At 37.3% G+C, this 24,246-nt stretch overlaps 1 long non-coding RNA gene across 3 annotated transcripts in view; it reads left to right on the top strand.

Annotated features, from left to right (window-relative positions):
• LOC106629273 (uncharacterized) overlaps nt 1-24,246 on the top strand; it is a 198,257-nt gene that overhangs the window by 170,459 nt on the left and 3,552 nt on the right. For 2 of the 3 annotated variants that reach the window (XR_012582700.1, XR_003379517.2), the window contains 3 exons: nt 594-803; nt 2,982-3,077; nt 5,622-5,677. This is a non-coding gene — a long non-coding RNA (uncharacterized LOC106629273). Of the gene's footprint in view, nt 1-593; nt 804-2,981; nt 3,078-5,621; nt 5,678-6,602; nt 7,834-24,246 lie in introns of those variants that run through there. The other variant, XR_012582701.1, reaches the window with a different exon arrangement.

Here is a 24,246-nt window from a genome sequence, read left to right on the forward strand (position 1 = left end):
CAGACTTGGCTCTTGAGTAGACTCTGTTTCTCGTCCTCCTCTTAGTCATGTTTGTCAGGAAACTTTGAAGTTGTTTTGTGTTTCTGCAGCACCACTGCCCATTACCTGGCCCCTGAACAGGCTGCAAGGACAGTCAGCATTCTGAGCCATCTGGAAAAGTAAATTCCGTTAGAATAAAGCCCAGGGCTTCAATGAACAGAATAAAAAAGCTTTCCCTGACTCAAAATACAGCCCTCGTTTCTGTATGAAGTCCGTTCCTCTGCAGTCAATTCTTATTATAGTAAGAGTCAGTTGAGTGTTTCTCCTGTATATCAAACTCAGCTTTTAGAGAACTTTGTTCAGATGACTCTGAACAATAGTTATTTACTGGATGTGCCTTGGCAGCCTCCCTCTAAATCAGCAGAAAGAAACAGTTGCTCTTTTTTCTCAGTATGGGCACCACTGTGCTTAAGTACCACATAGTCATTTTCCCTACTTATTTTATATTGTTTTGAATGAGTCTGTGAATCCAGAACCTTCTACCCTTATTTCTTTCTGCAGCATCAGCATTTTAATCTATTGCACTGACAATAATGTGTTGGCTTTCATTCCAGGATCCTGATTGTGAAAACCCCAGATGTATGAATGAGGGCAGTCACCTTGAGAAGTGTTCCTGAAGTCTGGCGAGGACAGGCTGCACAATCTGTGCTGTACCACAGCGGCTGAAGATTTTGGCTGCCATCCTCTGAAGGGAAATGAAGGCACAGAGATGCTAAAGGACACATCCCAGTTTTATAATTCTCTACATGTTGGAAGTAGGACAGGTAAGGACTCCTTGTAAAATGGGTTCACTTTTAGCAGTGATCTGTTTGAATCCTCCATAGTTTTAAACCTCAACATCTCAAAAATCCTTTATGTAGGACCCTGCCTTAGGAGACAAAGACATTATATCTGAAAGCAACTAAATCCAGGCTGGTGCCTGGCAACACTTTTGAAGCAGTAAAAGCTTTCAGTTCAGTATCAGCTAGAAACAACTTGCAAACTTAAACTGCAAGGTAACTGTGATATTCAGTACCCAAGTATTGACTAGGATGGATTTGTCCTACAGTGGAAGCTGCACACTTTGAAACTCTTCTTTCCTAGAAAATACTGTAGCCCTGTCAAAAGCTCCAAAAAAATGGTATCATTGTGCCCCAGGAAATTATTTTTTAAGAAGATCCTTTCTGTCTACTTTGGTATCTGCCCTCAGAGAATTGAAAGGTCTGTGTCCCACCAGGTAGCAAATTATTTGACTTTGAATGGGAGGCAGGACTTTCACATGTACCCCTATGTCTGCTGTTGTCTATTCATTGGTGGTAGGTGTCTGGTTAAATAGGGGGTATGATGAAGATGAAGATGTAGGTGGATGAAGGTGACCCTGCTGAGGCAGTCCACAGCCAGACTGTCTTCCAGGTTTTGTTTTTTTTATGATACCTTGTTAGGGCCAAGGTGCATCAAGTGCACCATCTAAATAATCTCTCTGGATTTTCCTAAATTGTATTAAACTTAGGAAAAACAAGAAATGCATTTATAAACAAAGCAGCTGAACAGACTCATTTCATTTTTCAAAAATAAACATACAACTGTAGCCTGATGCTCCTATGGAAATAGGAAGGACTTTTCTTTCTGATTTTTCTTTTCCTTATGCTTCACTGATTTCAATAATACAGTGAAAAGAGAAAATGACTTTATATTTGTCTGCTATGTGGTGCTGGCTGTCTGTGACTTACACAAGTATACAGGCAGCATTAAAAATGATCATGAGCAGGACAAAATTTAGTGTTGCCTTGAGCTTTTGCATGATGCAGGTTTTACAACTGTTTGATTCACTCAGACAATTACCAAATGTTTTGGTAAACTGTGTATTATGTTTGTATATAAAAAAATGACCAGGCATAACAGAAAGAGGGGAATGAATTACATATAAAACAGACTGAGTTGCTGCTGTGGAATTTTCCAATGCAGCATGAAAATCCTATTAGGATATTTATAGGAGCTGAAATAATACTACTTGGAGAGTTTTCCACTGGGCAAAACAGTCATTAGCCTTGATTCCTCTTTTTCATGTACTTAACTTTGAGCAATCCCATTTCTGTTCTTCAAAGGAGGTGTTTTAACTTGAAGTGTGTGAGCAGGAAGACTTGCATAACAAGGATGTAGTCTTTTAGGCTCTAGAGGTTTTCGGGGGGGGGGGGTTTGTTTGTCTAGATTCTTTTTTGTCATTGTTACTTTGTTTTGGTTTTCTAATGTTCTTAGTGCTTTGTTGACCTAGAAACTAATTCAAGGGACTAACAAAACTGAATAGGCTTGTTCAGTGAACCAGGCTTGCATAAACTCATTTCACACAAGAAGGAGTTGAAGATTGTACAGTACATGTGGATCCCCTAGACCTTTGTTTAAATATACTCTATGCAAATCACAGACTTTGGCTTCCTAAATTTGAACTCATGCTAGATGATTGGACAAAGAAAATTGCTTTGTTTTGTGTTAATCCAAAGACAATTTTTGAAGCTGTCAGCTTTTAATGACAAACAAGTTTTACTTAGGCAAAAGGTTCTGAAAAGTTAAAAACAATCAAAAAGTAAACAACTGGGTTTTTTATTACTTTTTGTTTTCCACGGAGAACATTCTATGGACTAGAGTATGACAAGAGTTGACTTTAAGAGAAAGAAATATTTAACCATAAGTTTTAGTTGGTTGTTGAATAATTTTTCCTACCCAGTGTTTTCTTCCTTATATGTGAATTCTGATGATTTTATATTTGCTTCTACTACTTTTGAGAAGCAGTTATACAATCTAATAGATGATTCAAGAGTTTGCAATTTTCTCCCATACAATTAAATATTTTCAGAACTGCAGAATTCCCAAGCACCAGAAGTCAGACTCTACATCAAAATGCCAGCCAAAACAAAAAGTGGAAATGCTCAGTTTTATAAGGCTCTCCTTTTTTTTTTCTTTTTTAGAAGACAAATGCTGTGAAATGCTCAGCATCACTTTTCTTGTAAAAGAAAATGAAATTCAGGAAGGTGGATCAGGAAAACCGCATTCTCCTGCCACAGGTCTGTATGTCTTGGCATGTATATAGCTGGGACTGAGTGTGATGTGTGTTCTGTAACAGCGATACAATAGTGTAAAAGCCAAAACTCTTCTGTGGTGCTTTCTCATGAGATTTTAATGGACAATTGGTCTGGCCTCCATACTGAAGTCCGGCCTAATGTGGACTCCTCTGAGTGAAACACTGTTTAATTAGTCAGGTGATATATTAGGATAGAAGTTCTCAAGGTACAGATGGACAGGATCACGCATCCCTCATCAGTCTCACTGCACATTAGAATCCTGTGCCTATCCATCCTTGCTGCTCCCACCCATGCCTTTGAACTTCCACCATTAATACTTGTCCTCAGTTCCAGCTGAGCTTCCTTGAAACTTATTGCCTAGAGCAAATGTTGCACCTTGAGATACATACCCAAAAATCAGCTTTTGCTCTCTTAAATCATCTATGCACTGATGTATTTCTAAAATCAGACTCTGGAGAGTGAATTCTGCAAATTACACTGTGATATTTTTGATGGCTGTTGAAGGACCTGTTTAGGGGTTTATTCCTTATGAGCTGTGTAATCTCAAATTAAATAGATACTGTATTAAGGCATCAAAGCAACAGCTTTAATCTGTTTTCCCCCTTTCTATAGTTTAAGACCTGGGCTTTATAAAAAAGAACTGCTGCTAATGGCAGCCTAACTTTCACTGTATATTTTCTCTTGTTTTTGTTTCCTGTATTTATCCCCCATAACTTGTTTAACCTATTTGTAAAGAGTGAGTTTGGCAGGTGTCTAAGAGAGAAGAAGAACAAATTAATTTGTTTGGTACAGCCAATCTATATATGTGAAAATCTGCATTGTGGAAATGGTACCTGGTTATATGGCAGAAAAAAATTTCTGATGTTTCTCTGCACTGTGGATCAGATGGAAGTTAAAAAATACTTTTTAAAGTGCATTTGAATGATTAAATATGTATGTGTCCATGAGTTAATTTATAGGTCTTTTTTCCAAGGTTTGTGACAGGTGGTACTGAAATTCATGTTCTTGTGGCTGCCTGTAAAAGTGATCTTTATACTAATATGATTTTCCCCTGCCCACAGAGCTGGCAAGTAGGGAACTTTGCCCCACAGTTCTCATTTGCAAGGGTGGCAAAGGCCATATTGCTTTATAACTTCCCCCAGTACATAGCAGGTTACATTTTAGAACATTTACTGCAAAGCTCCTGGAGCACCTTTTATTCTGCCAGTTCATTTGGGGAAGGTTCTAGGGAGCAGCATGCAGAGCTTTGGCAATGCAGAACACCTTACAGGTTGTTCTTTATGCATAAGGTTTGAAACAGGTGAGTGAGGATAACATGTGAGGATACCAGAGGAGAATATGTGAAATGAAAATTTATGGAAGAACAAAGGGACTTCACCCTTATTTGTACTTTCTTTGAGGCTTATGCTGACGTATTTCAAACCCTAGCATCATTTCAAGAATACAAATGTTGAGACTGTGTGATTAGAGAAGCAGATCCTGTTTTCTTGCGTGCAATTTTTCTTGTGTTTAGCTTGACTCTAATGAGGGTGAACTTTTGCTCATTTTGTTTTGAATCTGTTTTGATGGTGTTGTATAGTACCCCAAGCACCTCAGCCATGCCAATAGGGCTTTATAAATAAGTTATTAATTTGCGTTATATATTTGCGTGTGTTAAAAAGGAGAACATCTTCAGAAGCAAAAAGAATTTTCCCACTTAGAATTGCTTTCCTAGAAGAAGTCTGATTAGCAAAAGGTTTCATTAATATTTAACTGCTTTTAGGATGATTTAACAGCAGTAATCATACAGAGAAACTATCATTATGGTATCTAGCTCCTCTCTAAAGGCTCTACTAGCAAGTTCTCTGCAGGACACAGATGGTCTGTGGGCCAAGGTTTCAGAACCAAAGTACCAATCAATTAGGAGAAGTGAGACAACACCATCAGTCATTTTGGAGAGCTCATTTTTTCATTCACAGAACTCTGACACTGGTTTCTCTTTAAAAAGAATAGCCACTTTAAGAAATACTTTTAAAAGCAATCATCAATTCTCACTGGGACAAAATTTTATAAATCTTGAAGTTTCTGTACAGAAAATTTGTTTTGTTGTTGTTTTGGGGTTTTTGTTGTTCGTTTGTTTGTTTGTTTGTGAAACCCAGACAGGAAAACAACGAGTAGACTTTCTGCTTTATGAAAGCAGAATAAAGTGCTAATCAGCTCAAGGCACCTATGTTGGAAAGCTTCTATGCAAATCACTGTTTGGTTCACTAATAAATAAAAGGAAAAATTTAAACAAAAATTTAACTTATCCATTTTGTACTAACCCTCCACAAGCTGGCCTATTACAATTATAAACAATGGGTAAAATAAAAGAAAAGGAAAGAAAAAGTAACAGAAGAAAAGGGTAAGGAAATAATAAAGAATTCTTAAGAAAATAGAAAGCATTAAAGTATTCATATTAGAAAAAATTCAAGTAATTTCTTTCAGAGACTACCCAAAATATGTTAAGACTCTGTTTTCAATGACTTCCTTCTGTTTGGCTTTCAGTTTGTTCCTGTATACATCTCATGATAAGTTGCAAGCCAATTTGACCTTACAACATGGTGAGTATGGCCCAGCATCCCATGGGATCAAGGAGTTATAGGCTTGTTTCCACACTGCTGTTTCTTCTACTTGTGTGTGTCTCCAGATTCCTGCTCATGGTTCTTTTACCAAAATTAGAGTAGATTTGAATCCAACAGAATATTATGAAGTTTGGTGCACTTTCCATATTGTTTTACTTTAAGTGGTTCTTGCCGTCATAATGGGCGCAGACCATTTAACATTGTGCTTTGTCATGCAGGAACCTAACCTAAGAGTCTGCATTGAGAGCAAGATATTTTTTTCCAAGCCTGCCTTAAAACAAGGCATTCCTGCCTGCCCCAAACTGGCCATGAAGGATGATTGCCCATGGCTGCTTGTTGCACAGACCAATGTGCTGTTTTGGAGGGTCTTCACTTTTCTCCTGCTGGATTCTCCTCCCTGTGTTGTACTGTGACCTCTGACAGTCAGCAGGACTAGGGCTCAGGCAGCCTGTGAGAAACTACTCAGGAAGGGTAGAGTTTCCCAAGCAGCTGTCTTTATACCTTTCCTTCCTTTGGGGAAAAATCAGTCATCTTTCTCCAACCTAAGAGGAAAAAGTTGAATGTGAGTTTCTACACTAGAATGTAGTATTCAGGCTGTCTGAGCAGGTGATCTAGAAAATTAACTCACTAATTTCCTAAATGTTCCCCAAACAGTAGTTACTTTCTCTCTCCCTCTCTCTCCTTCTCTCACTAACAGTCATGTTTTCAACAGCTTAATAATTCAGCCCCATTTCTGAAACTTATGGTATCTTAGAAAAAACCCTACACTATTAGTATGCACTTCTGTTTCAACAATTGCTAATGCTTTACCTCCTGCTTCTGTCATGAACTGAATTTTCTTTGGATGCTGAAGATGTTCCTCAATTTCATTTTTTAATTTATCCCTATCATTTTCATTGGCAAGACTCCAGGGAATAGCATGACCCCTCTAGAAGAAATGGTGTTGACTGTCTCTGAAGTTTTCTTGGCATTATGGTCCAAATCCCACATTGGCTCTGGATCAGCTATTCAAGGTCAGGAACAAAGAGTACACAAGAAAATGATGGATGTTAAACATTTTCCTTGGCTTTGCATGCAGAGGGATTTTGCTTTCCGAAAACTAAGTGTTGAGTCACTTTAACCTGGTGGGATTCCGATATGCCCAGAAAATTTTCCCTGAATTTGTTGTGCAAAAAGCTTTTTTTCAGGAGGAATTAGTAATCTGAATCTTTCATTTTAAGGTATTTTACTTGCCTAATCTTAATTACCCATAGCAGAGTTACAGGATGTAGAAGGAAACCTTTGATAGCTTTCCTGGGAGAGCCTCAAGAAGAGAGAGCTGAGCTGTGCCCTACAGCCATTGCCTGCTCCTGTATGCTCCCAGATCAATAACTAAAAAGGTGCAAAGCCAGTTGGCCACCAGGGCAGCAGCATCTCTCCCCACTAATGAGGGTGACCTTTCCACCCACTGCTTCACATGACTGAAATCAGGGGAAATCAGTTTACTCAGGCCAGAACTTATATAACTGGTGATGCTCAGGCTGAAATTCCTGCTCATGGTGTGATGAATGCATTGTGGATCTATTTGAAAAATTGAAGAAATCAGACTGAAGATAAAAGGGCTGCAACTGAACCAGCTAGATCCTCTGTAGTTTCTGACAGATAGGTGAAGAATAATGATGTCTCCAAAGCGTCTGTCCTTCCGTTTGGAGAATTACACATTTAACTGTAAAAAATCGCTGCTGCTGAACCAAAGGTCCTGCTGCTTACACCATTTACAAAGGCCCTTAAAATCATGGACGAGAACACAGTTCTGTGAAGAAAGGGAGACTGCTGTGTGGGTTGAAGGGTAACATTTAAAAGCTTTGCTCATCCCAAAGCAGCCACGTCACTTCTCATTGGCTGCTATACTCAAGCTTAAAAAGGGACCTTGAGATATTAATTATGTATCCAGCTAGCTATTTAATAAATCCATTCAGTAGTAAACTCTTATATAGTAGCTAATATATGTATGGAATGCTGTAAATATTTTAAATAAAAATAAAGGGAAATTTTATGCCATTTTTACATTACCTTATGCAACAAAAATATATCATCAAAAAAAAATCAGTTTAAAGTGTTATATTGAGTTACAAACTGAAATGCACGCTTTTTCTTACATAGGACTACTGTTTTAACTTGAAATATAAATGAGCATATTATTTATTATAAAGGCAAAATTCAAAATAAAAATAGGATTCAAGGAAAAGTGTTCCTTTGTCTTTTTTAATCCATGAAGTCACCATTTTTGAAAGGTAAGTTTTAAAAGGAATTTTTCCATAACTTGCTTTTTAGAAGTTATCTTTTAAAATTTTCCATCGATAGAAAATAGCCATAGTGTGCGTAACTGGTAAAACACATTGAGATGATTTTTCCCTTCAAATACTTAAAAAAAAAAAAAAACCCTGCAGGAATGCACAATGCAAAAGACCTGAATTTCTTTAACCCAAATGCAGTTATATCTGTAGCTATACAAACAATAAATGGCTTTTTGTAACTGCTAGAAAAGTTTTTTTTTTTGTTTTATAGTGTTAATTCCCACAAATGATAATTTAGAAAAAATATAAGAAATTGAAAGAGTCATTATAGTTTAACAGTAGTGCCTTTATTTTTTACCCTTGGGATCTATTGAATCTCAACAGCTTTAAATACTTCAAGCTTTCTATATATGGTAAATCTGGGTCTGAGCTTACATGAATAATAAGGATGCATAGCATTTTTAAAATTCATGACTTTTATGAGTTCAACATAACAATGTGTTCAGGGCACTAGACTACCTTAAGGGTTGTCTACAGGTGAATGTGTAAAAATGTATCCTTATTTTAGTTAAGAACAAAATCTATTGTTTCACTAAAGTATGTCCTAAAACCTCATTGCTTAAAAACAACACTAAATGAACAATTCAGAACCGAAAATTTTCTTGGATCAAGAAAAACAGGAATAGGATTTTGAATTAGATATTGGCATTTGATGTATACTTCCCAGAGTGACAGACTGGAGGAGCCAAAAGCCAGCTTCATTTTAATCTACCATTGCACAGCCAGAAGGTCCCTTGAAACAATGATCAGAAACACAGCTCAACTCTCTACATATGGTTTTGTGTCCCACTTCTTTCTTGAGAGATTTATGGGTTCTGCAGCTTTCTCTGACCAATTCCTACTGAGGTGTTTCTGATAAGCTCAGAAACTCCAAACATAAGCTGATAGACCATAACTCATAATATTGGAATTCTTTTGGTAAGTGGATGGTGTCCTCCTGTATTTCCAAGACCTTTCTACTGGCCATTATGTCTTTTTCAAACTTTAGGTGAACTTCTTTCTCAATAAATCTTATATTTAAATAGAGTACATTCTGGTACTTTTCTCTTCCCAGATGTCTCAGATTTTGGCGCTTTTCCAGGACAGTAGCACCCATCAGTCTCTTTCTGAATCTGCCTCTTATCCCAAGGACATACTGGTTTCCCATCTTGCACTGATTGTCTTGTCCTCAGACTGTTCCACCAGGGTAAGAACCATTGAAGTTGGTCTTTACTGCCCCTGCTGTGGATGAAGTATGTCTCGGGTCCTCAAGCAGATACCTTATCCACTGTAAAATCCAGTGACGTAGGAGTTTCAGACCAACACACCTAGAATCCATAGCTTCTCTGCACACTGTATCTATTTTACATTTATACTTGGTTCCTCAGACTGCATTCGAGTGATTTACTATTCATAGGGAAATTTGGAGACATTAAAGAGATGACAGGTTACAAAGATGCTTCTCACAAGTTATCAGTAAGCTTTGGGCCACAGAGGCCCAACTACAAAAAAAATTCACAATGCTTGGCTGGCTGCATTTAGGACTGATATAGAGGTCTCTTGAAAGCTTGTTAATTAGGTATAGCCAAAATCTCTAACAATCTCAGATAGAAAGCACTGATGTGTATGTTCAAATTAAAACAAATGTAGAGTATATAGCTTCCATAAAAGAAGATCAATTAAACAGTTGTGATTTTTTTTCTGCCCAGAGAAATCCATAAAAAAACTGAAAACAAAATGCATCAAAACAAACAGAAATTCAACTGTAAATCCATATCACAACATGCCTTATGAGAGGGAAAATTATAGCAGTAGTGTGCAGATGTGCCACCAGCAAGAGGTTACAATTGCATTTCTCCCATAGAGGAAATGGCAGACAGTGAGTGAAGTGCAGAATTCTGCTTATCTACCAAGTTTGGTGGGCACTGCACAGTGACCCTGCAGCCAAGATCATCACCTCTCAGGCTGGAATGTTATGTGTGTCATGTGGGAACATGGACCTTTGTTCCTCTTGGCTTGACCAACACGTTTAGTGTGTGGGTTGCTTGGTCAGCGCATGACATGTAATGGAAAGGCCAAGCCTGTCTGTCACAATCCAGGAGGCGCGTGGGCACATCTAGGAAGTGCAGCATCAGTGGAGTGTCACCTCTCTCTGGAGGCTGCACTGACCCCTGTCACTCTGTGTGACCAGCAGTGTGTCTGGCAGTGTGCTGCCCTGCAGCTGGGCTCAGGTGTGCAAGGTCATTGAGCAAGGGAGACTGAGGGCACCTGGTCACAGACACCCAGCAGGACCACTCTGGTTGTATGGAGCAATGGCAAAAGCCAGCAATTCCAGCCTTATCAGTATCCAAAAAGCTTTGATAGCTTCATCAAAGGGTTTCTGAGCCCCAGACAAAAAGATGACATCGCATCACACACAACGCTGCCTTCAAGGGTCAAGTATGATGTTTAATGAGTCCTGCATTTTGGCCACAAAACCCCTGCAACATTACAGGCTGGGGACGGTGTGACTGGACAGTGCCCAGGCAGAAAGGGACCTGGGGGTGCTGGTCAAGAGCTGGCTGAACATGAGCCAGCAGTGTGCCCTGGGGGCCAAGAAGGCCAAGGGCAGCCTGGCCTGCATCAGGAACAGTGTGCCCAGCAGGAGCAGGGAGGTCATTCTGCCCCTGTACTCAGCACTGGTGAGGTCTCACCTTGAGTGCTGTGTCCAGCTCTGGGCCCTCGGTTTGGGAAGGACATTGAGAGGCTTGAGCACATCCAGAGGAGGCAACGAGGCTGGTGAGGGTCTGGGAACACAAACCCTGTGAGGAACAACTGAGGGAGCTGGGGGTGTTTAACCTGGAGAAAAGGAGACTCAGGGATGACCTTATCACTCTCTGAAACTTCCTGAAAGGTGACTGTAGCCTGGTGGGGGTTGGTCTCTTTCTCCAATCAGCCACTGACAAAACCAGAGGACACAGTCATAAGCTGGGCCAAGGAAAATACAGGTTGGATACCAGGAAAAAGTATTTTGTGGAAAGAATTATAAAGTACTGGAATGGTCTGCCTGGGGAGATAGTGGAGTCACCATCCCTGGATGTGTTTAAAAAAAGGTTGGATGTGACACTTGGTGCCATGTTTACTTGGGATTTTAGGGCATGGGTTGGACTCAGTGTTCTTGGAGGTCTCTTCCAACCTAATGATTCTGTGATTCTATGTACCCCTTTGGGCATTTCCCTGAACATCAGCCAGTGGTGAGGTGTTACCTCCTAAAACTTAAGCCCTAATATAGTTTACTGCACTTATTTCTCTTCCTTATCTGTAAAAGCAAAGCAAACTAAAGGCAGCTGACAGCCTTTATTAAAATAACCATATAAATCTAAATTTATAATAAATAACTATTTAAATATTAATTTAAAGCAAACTTTTAAAATTATATATGAATGCTAGCATAAAAATTAAAATTATGAGTATTATTTTTCAAAATTAAAGTAACAATCATGCATGATTTGGGAGTAAAAAAAATTACCATATTTTTTCTTAATTCTTTTTTTTTCAGGATGAAATTAAAGTATTATTAAAATGGATTAAAAATAATAGAAACTCTCTCTACTTATAATATTTTTTCTTTTTTGAATGAATGAATAATAAAAAATTCTGAAATTTGAAACATGGAATAGATAATGAAATAACGCTTTTAGGTTTATAGTTGTTGCTAGATATGAGGATATTTTTCCTGAAAATCAGCTTACTTTGTAAGTTTCTTTATTCAGACGCCATTATGTTGTCTTTACTAGATTTTGGACAACAAAAGAAAAGGAAAGCAAATAGCACAATTGCTCTCACATAAACAGGCGGTTATGAAAAACACTGTGTTTCCATTCTAGCTCCATTAATATGGTACAGTGCTTCTCCTCTTTACATACATTTAAAAGGGAAAGTAAAGTCATGTCAAGGATTTTTTTCCCCTTGCTGTGGAAAAGTGACAACACAACTGACAAGCAGAACCCCACAACACAGTTGACAACTGTCAATTTTATAGTTATCTTCAAAAATTTCTACCATAGCTCTTTATAAAGAAGTCAGCCCTTCTATCTCCCTGCTCTGGTGTATTTACAACTTTAAAAAAAAATTCTAAAGTATTACAAAGAGTCCTGTAATGACATTCATATGAACACTAGTAGTATATTATGAACTGAGAAATATGGGGAATGTCCAAAGTGTAATCCTGTTTAATGGTATGCATGGTACAGTATCTTTAGTTATGTGTGTTGATGCAGAAACACTATTACAATAAAACAAAATGATGTTGGGATTGAAGCAATCCTATGACATCTTTTAGACTTCTCTTAGTGGAGCTGCTTCATCTCAACTGGAGTAACTCACTTAAGAGGCAACAGTCACAGATGGAGCTGACAGCAATGCTGATTTACATAACATAGTATAAAAAACTGTGTGTGACACTGAGTTGGGGATACTCTGATAAGAGGAATTGATTTTGTATTAGTATTTGAGGAACTTTGACGGGACTAGCTTTGCAGAAGTGGTCTATAAATCACTAGAAAAAGAAGCAAAGTCAGCAAGCAATCTTCCTTGTCTTCATATTTATTTGTTATTTGTTTAATACTTTAGAGAATTCTGAAAATCAATGGACTGGTGCAGAGCAGTTCTCCAAAGTCCTCTTTGAGATGAGTAAACAGTTGTCTGGGTATAGCTCCTGAGATTTTGTTCCTCTTTGCAACAAACATATATATACTAAGACCAGAATTTGGTCGTGATTTGAGATCCTCATAGAACTTAGACATTTATCTTTAGTCATTAGGTACTGTATTTACATTAGGCACCCTGCTTGTATCTTTAGGTGTCAAAGTGCTTCTTCAAATATGAAAATACTTTTGTAAAGGTTTTCAAGGTGTACTTTAGTGAAGTTCAACGAATATATTAACTGATTTTGGTGTTCATATCCATTTCTTCTGACCAAGTTCATCCCACCAATGTTTGTGGAATAAGAACCGAATAAGGATATTTGGGTATTCATGTAACTTTGAAAAAAAGCAAAAATGGGACAGCCTATTTTTAGTGTGTTATTTCTTGTTATTCATTTTTTGTTCAGGTTACTAAAAGTCATTCATGTAAAAAAGAGATGTTAAAATATTATACATACTCTACATACTCACAGGCCTTCATTTATGGTCACACTCTGCCACAAACATGTCTATCTCATGTCCCCTCGTGTGATCTTTGTGTTGGTGCCCAATCTCTCAGTGAGTGTCTGCTCTGTGTATGTACAGGAAGTATCTGGCCTCAGGTGCTTCAAAATAAATCGCTTTTCCCACTGACTTGGTCACCAACCTATCTGTGAAGGAATAGGCATATTTTCAGTTGGAATTAAATGAGCACAGGTATTATGAACCAAGAAAAAGATGTCTTAAAGTGTGTTACTAATTATTTATACACTTCATCAAAGGCTCAGGGCTCTTGCTGTGGAACTCATAATCGTTGTCTAGACATGGCCATATCCATTTTAAACTTTTCCTTTATTTTTCATAATAGTATTTTAGATGAAAATAATTGGGTACTTAAATATTTCTAAAGCTAGCAATTAAAAAATACTTTATTGCATAACCAATATATCTTGTGATGAATACATTATGGCAAAAGAAGACTGCCAAGCAGTTCACAAATTAGAATCCAAATACAAGTGCCATGTTCTCTGCATATTCCTTAAAACAGCCCAAATCTCTTTATTGTATTATTGAAGTCCCTGATGAGACAGTAGAAACACGGTCATTTACTATGAATTCCATGTTCTGTTAATCCCAACCAGAGGCAAAAATGTTTTTAAGCTGGATAAGTCTCTATAACAAAAATCTAAAACTGTTTTCATATCAGGGGAACGAATTCTGTGTCTACAAGGAAGGTAAGGAACTGTAGTACTCTACATGAAGTAGACCTACTCCTTGGAAGTCCCTTCCAGCTCCATATATTTTGTTATGCTATGACAAACACATTTATGTGTTATATTTTTTACTTGTTATATTTGTTATATTTGTTATTTGAGTCCACCAGTTGCATCATTATACATGCATAGTTATATTCAGCATAAGCTCCTGACCTGTAATGGCTGGATTATTTCAAAATGTTAAGGAACAAAACTTACCCGTCAGTGGTCTAAATTGCTATCAGAATGAAAGAGTAATTTGTGATAGGAAAGGATTTTGAAACAAGGTGAACTCACTCTCTCACCTTCTGTAAATTGCAGTGGAGCAATTACAACAGACCTAACTATCTGAGGACACAGTAAGGATTTGTGAGAGATAATTAGTAATATGAAATATTCAGACTACGTAATTCCCACTTAAAATACCTCAGGTGGTCTGCAGAACTTTTTGGAAAGGCTAACAGCTGAGGGCAGTTTTCATTTAAACAAGACTGCACTACCCAGAGCTCTGTAAAAGGGCCTTGATATGTAAAAGACTAACCATATTCAGTCTGATGATAAGAATATTCAAATGCACTGCAAAGATGGGGCATGACTCGGTATCATAGTTGCAAGAGCACCCAGCAGGTCAAAACTTGAGTCTGACAACTGCTTTCAGGACTACTAATGCATTTTTTACCACGTGTGGTACATAATAGATAGGAGCTGTCTTGGAAGCCTGGGTTAGACTCCTGTTCCCAGGCCCTGTGTTTCCTGACCCTGTGACCCTTATTTTCTGTGGAGCAGATTTGGCTGAGCAGAGAGGATGGAGTGAGTTTCCCTGCAATATTTCTCCTCCCTTCAGCATTACCCCAGCAGTAGCTCTCTTTAGCCTGATAACACTGCTGGCTGATGACTCTTCAGCAAAAGAGAAGGATCAAGCCTGACTCTCTTCCCTTCACTTGGCACGAACCATGGGCTTAGAAAGTAGAGCTAAAATCAGCCCTTCCCCCCTGATCTGGCATTGCAATTGTAAAAGTCACTTTTTGGACTGAAAACAGATGTCTCCCTACCTTCAGGAGGGTAGAAGAAGTATTTCTCCACAGCCCTGAATAAGGAGAAAACAGATCCTTTTGCTTAGAATTTTGAACTGGCAGACTTTGAGCACCACACATTGCACAGTCTGTACATGTATGTGATATTGTATCTTCTCTGCTTAGCCTTAGGGGTTTGAGTTCTGTTCTAATATTCTGTGTCCCCCTGTGCACTGCCTAGAGACCTTAAATGCCTGTTGGGCAGAAAGAATTCAAATACTAGAAAGATAGATATACCATCTGAGTTAGCTGCCAGAGCCACATCCCCAAGAAGCAGCATAATCCCAGCTTTTGTGAATTCACCAGGAATGACTTCATGAGGTTGCTTCAAGCACCAGGGATGGTGCTGTCCTGCACACTTAAACATCAGCTAAGCTGATGCAGTTGGTGCTTTAAAAAAAATAGAGAGGCTGGAGGTAACACTTAGGTTTTATTTAAGTGTGAAGAATTCTGAAATGTAACTACCTACCATGAAAAAAGGCTAACTTCTGGAAAACTTGCTATTTTCTTATGTAAACCATGAGAAGGCTATTAGATTTTTCCTCTTTTTTTTTTCTAGTCTCCTTATAAAAGGAGTGGCTAGTTAACCAGACACACAACTCGTCAGCATTAGAGTTGATCTGTGGATATGGCTACTAATTTTCAGAGATAAAATTCTGAGGGGAAAAAAAATTATGCTAAAAAGGAGAACCCATTAATATAAATATATCAGGACTTCAGTATTTCACAGGAGAAATTTTTTCTGGGTTCATTAGAGGTTTTTATATTGGCTTCAGCCTAGTTTCCAAAGGCTAAGCACAGCTTCAGGTGCTGTTTTGGAGGAAAGGCAGTGCAATGCTGTCAGAAGGACTTCCAGCATGATGAACGATTTTGGCAGAGTATGCAATGACTCCCGGAACAGCCTTGCTAAACATCCTGACACAAAAACATTCCTTCTTGCATTTAAATATGGTTTGGTTTCCTCAGGTATTACTCATCACTTCTTCATGCATGTAGTGGTCTTATTTGAAATGATAACATTTACGATAAAACATTATTTCGTCTCACTAAAGTATATGTCAATGAACTCTTCACATTCAGTCATATGGAGGATTATGATTAAAAATTAAAACACATATTTTCATGATTATAATCTACTTCTCTCTTGAGTACTTACCAACTGTGTGAAATGTTTTTTATGACTGGGGAAAAGAGCTTGCCACTGGAAACAGAGAGTGCTCTAAGGAATCTTCTGGACATCATTTTATTTCAAAGTTTCTTAGTCAAGATATTTAGCACATTTCATACAGTTAATGAAGAATTAAGCTAGTACTCCTGGCTGTCCACTTACATTTTTCTTGACTAAAAAATCTTGAGGCAGAGGTTATGCTAGTAGAAGATCTGTCATGAATTATTTTGACTTGGGCGAATCATTGGTATGAATTCATGGGTGGAGTGTGGTATGATGGTCTCCACTTGTCACATGCCTCTGTATCCAGTTTCATTTCTTGATGTGACATAGAAAATAAGAACTATTCCAAAATCCTCTAAGAGAAAGCCACAGAATTTCCATCACAATAAAAATCTGATTATGTGAATTTAATGGTACAGATTCAAAATATGGATTCCTGTCTGGACTGTCATAAACATAACACACACTTGGAACATGATGGGTAACTGAACAGTTTGCACAGCATGTATGTATTTTGTTTGGTTTGGGGTTTTTTATGTAACTGAACTGTTCCCATTTTATGAGTAAAATTTTTTAAAATTCTTTTGTCTTGAGATATCTTTGTGTTTTTGAGACTGGAAACAATTTCCATCCAACTGAAAAACTGAGTTATAAATAACTAAAGATCCAGTAATGTTTTTTGTTTTGTGGTTTTTTTTTTTTAATTAAAGACTCATATGTAGACAGGTCCAGTGGAAAAACTCAGGCTTTAAATAAAATATGTAACCATAAGCAATTCTTTATGCTTCTGACTCTTTGTGCACGGTAGCCAATTAGGCTTCTTGTCTGTATCCGAATGACACAATTTGGAATGCTGGAATATTACCTTACTTCCTGATGACTGAGAGTGAATTTTCAAAGTGTTGCATGAGACACAAGGGTACAAATCCAGTTAGTAGCTAATGGGATTTTTCTGCACCTCCTGTTTGCCACACTGAGAGACCCAGTCTTGATATTTTCAATATCTGTATTTGTCCAGATATGACGTTTTGTAAATACAGACCCTTCTCAATCAGCCAATGACCTGTGTTTGATGGGATAAACCCATAACTACTGAATTGATCTTTCAGATACCTAGCGCTGTCTCCTAATCCTTTCCTGTTCTCTACTCTATTCCTCTCTCATAAGAAAATGAGACACCTCCATGCATCACCATGAACATCAAAGAAAGTGGGACACCGACAGATCAACTTGAGTAATTTCTAATTTCCCTGGGTAAAGAAACTCAGGATATGCTTACACACATGCTTTCCTCCAAGAATACAAGTAGCCTTATTCAACTAGGTGGGATAGGGGAGCATGACTTAATGTGTAGAAAGGAACAGATAACATTTCAAACCCTTAAAATATTTCCAGTCATGATAGACCTGATGGACTTTACTAATCTGGTTGCTTACCATAGGTGTTTTCATTCTGCATTAAATTCTGTCTGTGTGACTCATGCAGATGCTACAGAAAATTGGCTGAGGCAATTAATCATAAGTATCTATGTCTTCAGAGTCATCCTTAAACATTTTCTGTTTCTTATTCTTTTAATTCTTGACATTCCCTTGGCCACAGGAATGTAAAATCTCTTATTTCTTGAAAAAAACATCGCATCACAAAAAGACCTTGATGAAACCAAACACTGAGTTTCCAGCACAGGAAGGACATCAACCTGTTGGAATGAGACAGGGGAGCCTACAAAGGTGGTTGGAGGGATGAAGTACCTCTCCTACTGGGATTGTTCAGGGTGACCTAACTGAGGCCTTCTGGTACCTGAAGGCAGTTTACAAGAAAAATGCAGAGAGATTTTGCAAAAGCATTTAGTAACAGGACAAGGAGGAATGAGTTTAAACTGAATGAAAGTAAGTTTAAATCAGATATCAGAAAGAAATTTCTTACTTTGAGAGTGCTGAGGCAGTGGAACAGGTTGTGCAGAGAGGTTCTGGATGTCCTATCCCTGGGGGTGTACAAGGCCAGCCTGGATGAGGCTCTGAGCAAGCTGGTCTAGTGGAAGCTGTCTCTAAAGTGGGGGGATTGGAACTAGATGATCTTTAAGGTCTCTCCCAACCCAGGCCCTTCTATTGATTCTATGAAATAGTTGCCATTGGATAATTCACATTTTAGAGTAAAAAAAATCCAGTGTATTTGTTTTAAAATTATGTATATAGCAAAGACACATTGGGAACATCCATAAAATAGATGAGTGACAGTTACACCTTGCAATATATATAGGCAGGCTTCCTTCATAACTCCTAATGAAGGACTTAAATTTTCAAGTGAGACCTAAAAATTTCCCTGAACCTGACCAAGGTTCCAGATCTAAAAGTTGAAATCAGTTTCGTTTGCACATTCAGAAATTTCTTCTATTTTTTTTTCAGAGCATAGCATCTTTCTTTAAAGTATTTACATATTTTTACTTATTCATAATTGTTTCTTTTGAGGAAAATACAATTTGTTTGTTCTAATTTATTTTAGTTTTAATAGAATAGGGATTTTTTTTTGCAGATTAGATATCTGAAAAAAATATCGTGTGCACTATGTACACTGACTGTAAAGATGACTCTTGTTAAGAACTGTTTTGCTCATGCTTTAAAAAATACTTTTTCTAGGAACTGTGAAGTAAAACATATTCCTTAACAGTGAGAAGAAAGTATAATGATAATATCATGATAAAACTTGCAACCATAGTTCTTCTGGCAGGGAAATACTTCTTCTGGCTAAATCACTGTGGTTGTCACGACCCTCCATTTTTCAAATTGGTGAACATTAGGTCACTCTTTCCAACAGCAAAATGATTGTGCTGACACATAGAAAGTACACCCAAAATGATTCAGCAAATCAGTGTCAATACCACTTGAGATCTCCTGGTCCTCGGACCATTAGCTCATCCTGACTCAACAAAACTTCCCTAAGTTTAAAAAAAAAAAAAAAATTAAAGGAAAAAAGTTGTTGTATTCTTCCTGAGTATCTTAAAAAAGTAATGAAATAAGATGACTACTGTGAAAATTTTCTCCATATTTTCACTCAATTCTTTAAGGTTATTTGCTGGTAGCTTAACTTCTTATGACTTCTGTTTCATCCAAGGTTTGAGGAGGTGGTGAAAACATGAGAAAAGAGGAAAGAGGGTGCAAGCAGCTTAGAGTAATTCATTGAAATTATGCCTCTAATTACAATCATAAATGAAAATATTCAATGATTTTGAGACATCTGTCTGGCAACTAATGCTCTGGAATTACACATGATTGCAGATGTTGCTGATGATTACCTAAAAGAAAAAAAAAAAAAAACCAGAGATTTTGGGGAAGTTAAAAATTATTAGATATTTTCTTATGAATCCCAATTTAAAAAGAAGCTTATGTAAACTCTTACAAAGGCTGAGCTGAAGAAAAAAAAATAATTGGGGAAAATGGGTTCAAACACTATAGAAGGTTTCTGATCAGTCCTGTTCAGTTCTGAGGTCTCAGCCAAATAACCAGAGGCTTTTTCATGGTTATACATCCTGCAATTACAGTACATCTTGTCAGAGCTCCCCTTGATATCAGTACCTCAAAGTTTCAGGCTGAACCCTGCCTCTTTGGGCACAAATTTATGGTGATCACAAGTAACTCCTCTGAACTTCAGTTAAAGGACTATAATGGTTTGAAAAGAGTGCTTTTCTGAAGAAGCAAGGTCTTTGAATAATTATTAGACTGCAAAAAGTAGAAATGAATCAGCCACCCAAATTCCGCAGCATAATACCAGAGGAGATATAATTTGAGCCACTGTTTAAAACGTGATTTCTTTCATGTACCATTCAAAAGACTTTGGAGGGACCTAAAAATTACTTTTCTAAACTTAGATTATAATATTCTGGTCTTCAGTGTGTAGTAATAAATTATTGAGAAGATTTTTACTGGTATGAGAGAATAATTCTCATTCACTGGAGACGTCTGCTGTTCTACAATGATGCAGGCTGCTTTCGGGAGCCGTGCCATGCCTCGTGTGATTTAGGACACACCTCAGCATTGTGAGCTGGGAAGCTTGGGAGCATGGAGTAGCATGGAGACACCACTGCAAGCTGAACAAAAAGCAGACTCAATTATTGTTGACAGATGATTTTATTATGCAGATGGCAGATTAGCTTAATAAGGAACTGTTATAACAGAAGGTGACTGCCACTTTATTAAGCAGGACAAGACCCAAACCTGCAGATACTCTGGCTGTAAGTGCTTCCTAAATCTTCTTTAGTCTGAAAATTCTCTGTGCCTGTCCAAAGGGCTTAGCTTCTCTGGAGGTTTCAGCTAGGTTTTAATACCCCTCAGAGAATCTCTCTCTTTAACCATATTCTAAGTGCACTTAAGACATTAATGTGCTGTATGATTAGTTTAAGAAAGAGTTGAAATTCAAAATATTTTACCATTTGAGTGATAATTGGAGCAAAACAAATGGCAGTGCTTTTTAATGTATTAGTACCTGTTATGACACCAGGCCTGTTATGTCCTGTCTATAGACAGCAATTTCTCAAAGGGCTTTGACTTGTTATTGACTTAGAGTTGCCCTCCAAAGGTAGGTCCTCTCTTTTTGAAGGGCACATAAATATCAGCTGTGTGGTGAACACAGGAAAAGTGCAAGAGTGATCCTTGACTGTAACCACACTTTCTGTGTTTTCTGGTATCCTCTAGTGACAATTAAAAAACCAGTATTTTAAGGAAGGGCATCTTAAACCTCTTCCAGAGCATCAAAACAAAGGAGAGCATCCAAAAAGTCAAATAAAAAAGGCAAAGTGAAAGAAACATGTCAAAACAGTGTAGCTTACCCGAATCCTCTGCTGAAAGTGTAAATTGCTAGTCTGACACAACTACCAGTCTCAGCTCCTCAAGTTAACAATTTTAATCATAAAAATAACTCTTCAAAAGAATAAGAAAGATGGAAGATATATATATATATTTATATACATATATGTATATGTATATGCACATGTACATGTACATGTATATGTATATTCTGCCCCAAAAATAATCTGTGACCCTTAAGAATATAAGAAATATTTTTAAGCGTTTTTACGTGCCAGTAGAGTGGTAAAAATGTACTCGTGAAGTGCTGGAAGAATATTTTTACTTATTTTATGGACTTTTTTGTTAAGCTTGTCTTGACAAGAAGATATATTTTAAATTCTAGGGAAATATTTTAAGAGCAGGGTTAGTTATAAATTGAAATGACTGCCCAAGGTGGCTGCACTTTTAGGAAGAGACTGGCTTAGCAAAATTAGTCTTCTCATATGTAGAAGTATCAAATACAAAAATCCCTGAAGTCTTTATTGCTATGAATTCCCCCTGCTATTGCTATATTATTTAAACTATTGAGAAATAGTTGAAAATTATTTGGTAATGGATTTTTTTTTCCAAGAGTTATGAGCAGTTGACTAGTAGGGCAACTACACTGAGTCTTCAAGAATTCAGCCCTAGCTAAGCTCCAGGATCTTTTCAGCACTGTATGTCCAAGTCTCTTAACTTTTATCAATACTTTTTGAGAAAATCAGCCAAACCAGGTCTCTTATTTTATTTTATTTATTCCCAAGGTAGACTAAGAAAGCTGCTCCAAAAATTGCAGAGATCCTGTTATTTTGCATGAAAACAACTACACTCAATTAATGTGGATCTGGTTACCCATGCAAAAATGAACTTCCAAGTAATTTGTCCTGGAGTATTAAATCTAACAAGACAGGCATCACAACTTAAAAACAGTTTATCTATGCCTTACAGACTGATGGGTAGGGAGCCACTGGCTGCTTTTAACAACTTCAAGATGTCCCTCTGAGAAAGAGATATTTTCTTGTGCACCCTAAAATTGTGCTTAGCGGAGATTCTCCATTCTGCAGGGAAAGTATGATGATTGTGATGATAGCAGGAAGGCACTTGTGAAAGCAGATTATATCCAAATGAGAGTGGGTTGTTGGATGGATGAAGTTTTTAATAAACTTTATTTTAACACCTGTATGTGCTCACTGTGTTTAGTCCCTGCTTATGAGGCTGGAAAAGAAAAAGAATAAAAGATTGCATTTTGCTGAAGATCATATTTAAAGAAGAAAGAAAAAAATTCTCAGACAAGTTCTACTTTGTCTATTATAATTGTAGAAAAATCCATTCTGTCTTTGATATGGCTCATTTCAAATAATAAATAGATGTTTTTCTCTAGAGATCTAGTCAATATACACTTTCCTTTGGTTGTACAATAAAGAAGAAAATGTCATGCTATGAGAGTTATAGTTTTCCTAATTTTCCACAGTCCTGGCAGATATTGATTGTGCACATATTGATATTTACATGAATGTAATCAAGCAAATGTAGTAGCTGACTAGTATTTCTTACTGAATATGTCCCATGTATGTGTTATTTGAAGTATGTGAATTGCTTCTATGATTAATCTGTCCATAATGATTTTTGTTGTGCAGTTCTGTGAAGAGTGAAACATAACTTGCGAGGTGAAAAAAATGAATCCAGGATTAAAAATCCAGAACAGCTCCATAGGGAAACACATGCTCATCCATAGAGCAGTAGGACCCCCAGTCACCCCCAAAATGTCTATGTAGGGCGTGCTTTGTGAGGAAGGGGCTGTGTGCTGCCAGCTGAGTACCACTGCTGCAGAGCAGGCACACTCTAGTGGTGGAAGTGCCCTGACATGGTCCCTGGCCCTGTTTTCTCTCATTCTAATGCCTGTGGTAGGTTTCTACCAATGAAAGGCAGAAATACTGTTTGGGTTGGCTTCCTAAGTAACAGCCTCATGTTCTGAGTCTCAGATCAGTATTTTTGAATGGTCAGCGGGTTTTTTACAAAGCTGCTGATCCTAGTTTCAGGTATTTTCATGGACACAGAGCTTTCACTTTGTAAACTTCCAGCTTTCCAGGCGCTATAAAGAAAAGCAAATTGGATCTAGAAGTTCAAAAAATACCATAAGGCAAGAAATCCTTCATTTACACTGTTTTTTACTGCTTGCGATAATATTTGTTAGAAATCCACTCTTATTCAAAAATTCAAATATGCAGAGTAGCTGTGGCTGTAGTCAAGCTTACAAAAGCTCACAAATGTCTTTGAATATCAGTCTAACTCCCTTTCATACAGGCCTGTCAATTAATGGACTGTAAAGACACATAGTTGTTTCATGAAGAACATGTCTTATGCAGCTTAAATGTTTTGCAGAAATGAGAACAGCTCCAAGTATTTTTCATGTCACTTTGCTGTGATGATCAGTAAACACCCTTCAAGAAACCTGCAAATGTTTCAAAAAAATAAAGACTATTTCTCATCACAAACTGTAATTACTTTAATTATAGGATAATTATATAAATAATGTGTTTGAACACAGCTTTTATTTTTTCTTTGTTTTCTAAATATTATCATCTTTCTGTATTTTCTGATGTGTAAACAGGTAACATTCAAGTTTAAATGAAGAGCGGATGAACTGCCTGCAATACAAACTGAGAAAATAAAATTATGATTAAGCTATTGAAAACTACAAACTAACAGATAATTTTTAAGTAAGCAGGTGTATTTAGCCATCACAACTTCAAAATGGAAAATATATTTGAATTACATTCTAAAACTTCTGTATATTAAGAGATCTGGTATATCGTTGACAATCATGTCAGAAAATTCTGTATACAGTTAGAAATCCATATTTTACTTTCAAAGAGTCAGTAGAAGGGTAAAATACCTGCAGAGATTTTCAATAGAGCAGGGATTGGGGATTATATTACTATAAATACACATCTCTATATATGAACTATTTCCTTATATGAAGGACCAGGAAAAAAATATCAATGCCCAATTAATGGGAGTGGATACTGATACCTTGCTTTGTTTTGCTTTGTTTAATGCTTAATTAATGAGAGTGGATACAGATACCTTGCTTTGTTTTGCTTTGTTTTCGACACTCCATTTTTGACCTTGACTTTTAATGATCCACATACCACCTAGCATGTTAGATGTGCAAATGTCACATATTGTGAAAGCCACAGTCCTTAACATCATCATACTGGGGAGATATACTTGCACGGCACATAAGTGGAT

This window comes from Zonotrichia albicollis, chromosome 1 (genome assembly GCF_047830755.1).
Source record: "Zonotrichia albicollis isolate bZonAlb1 chromosome 1, bZonAlb1.hap1, whole genome shotgun sequence".
Lineage (NCBI taxonomy): Eukaryota > Metazoa > Chordata > Aves > Passeriformes > Passerellidae > Zonotrichia > Zonotrichia albicollis.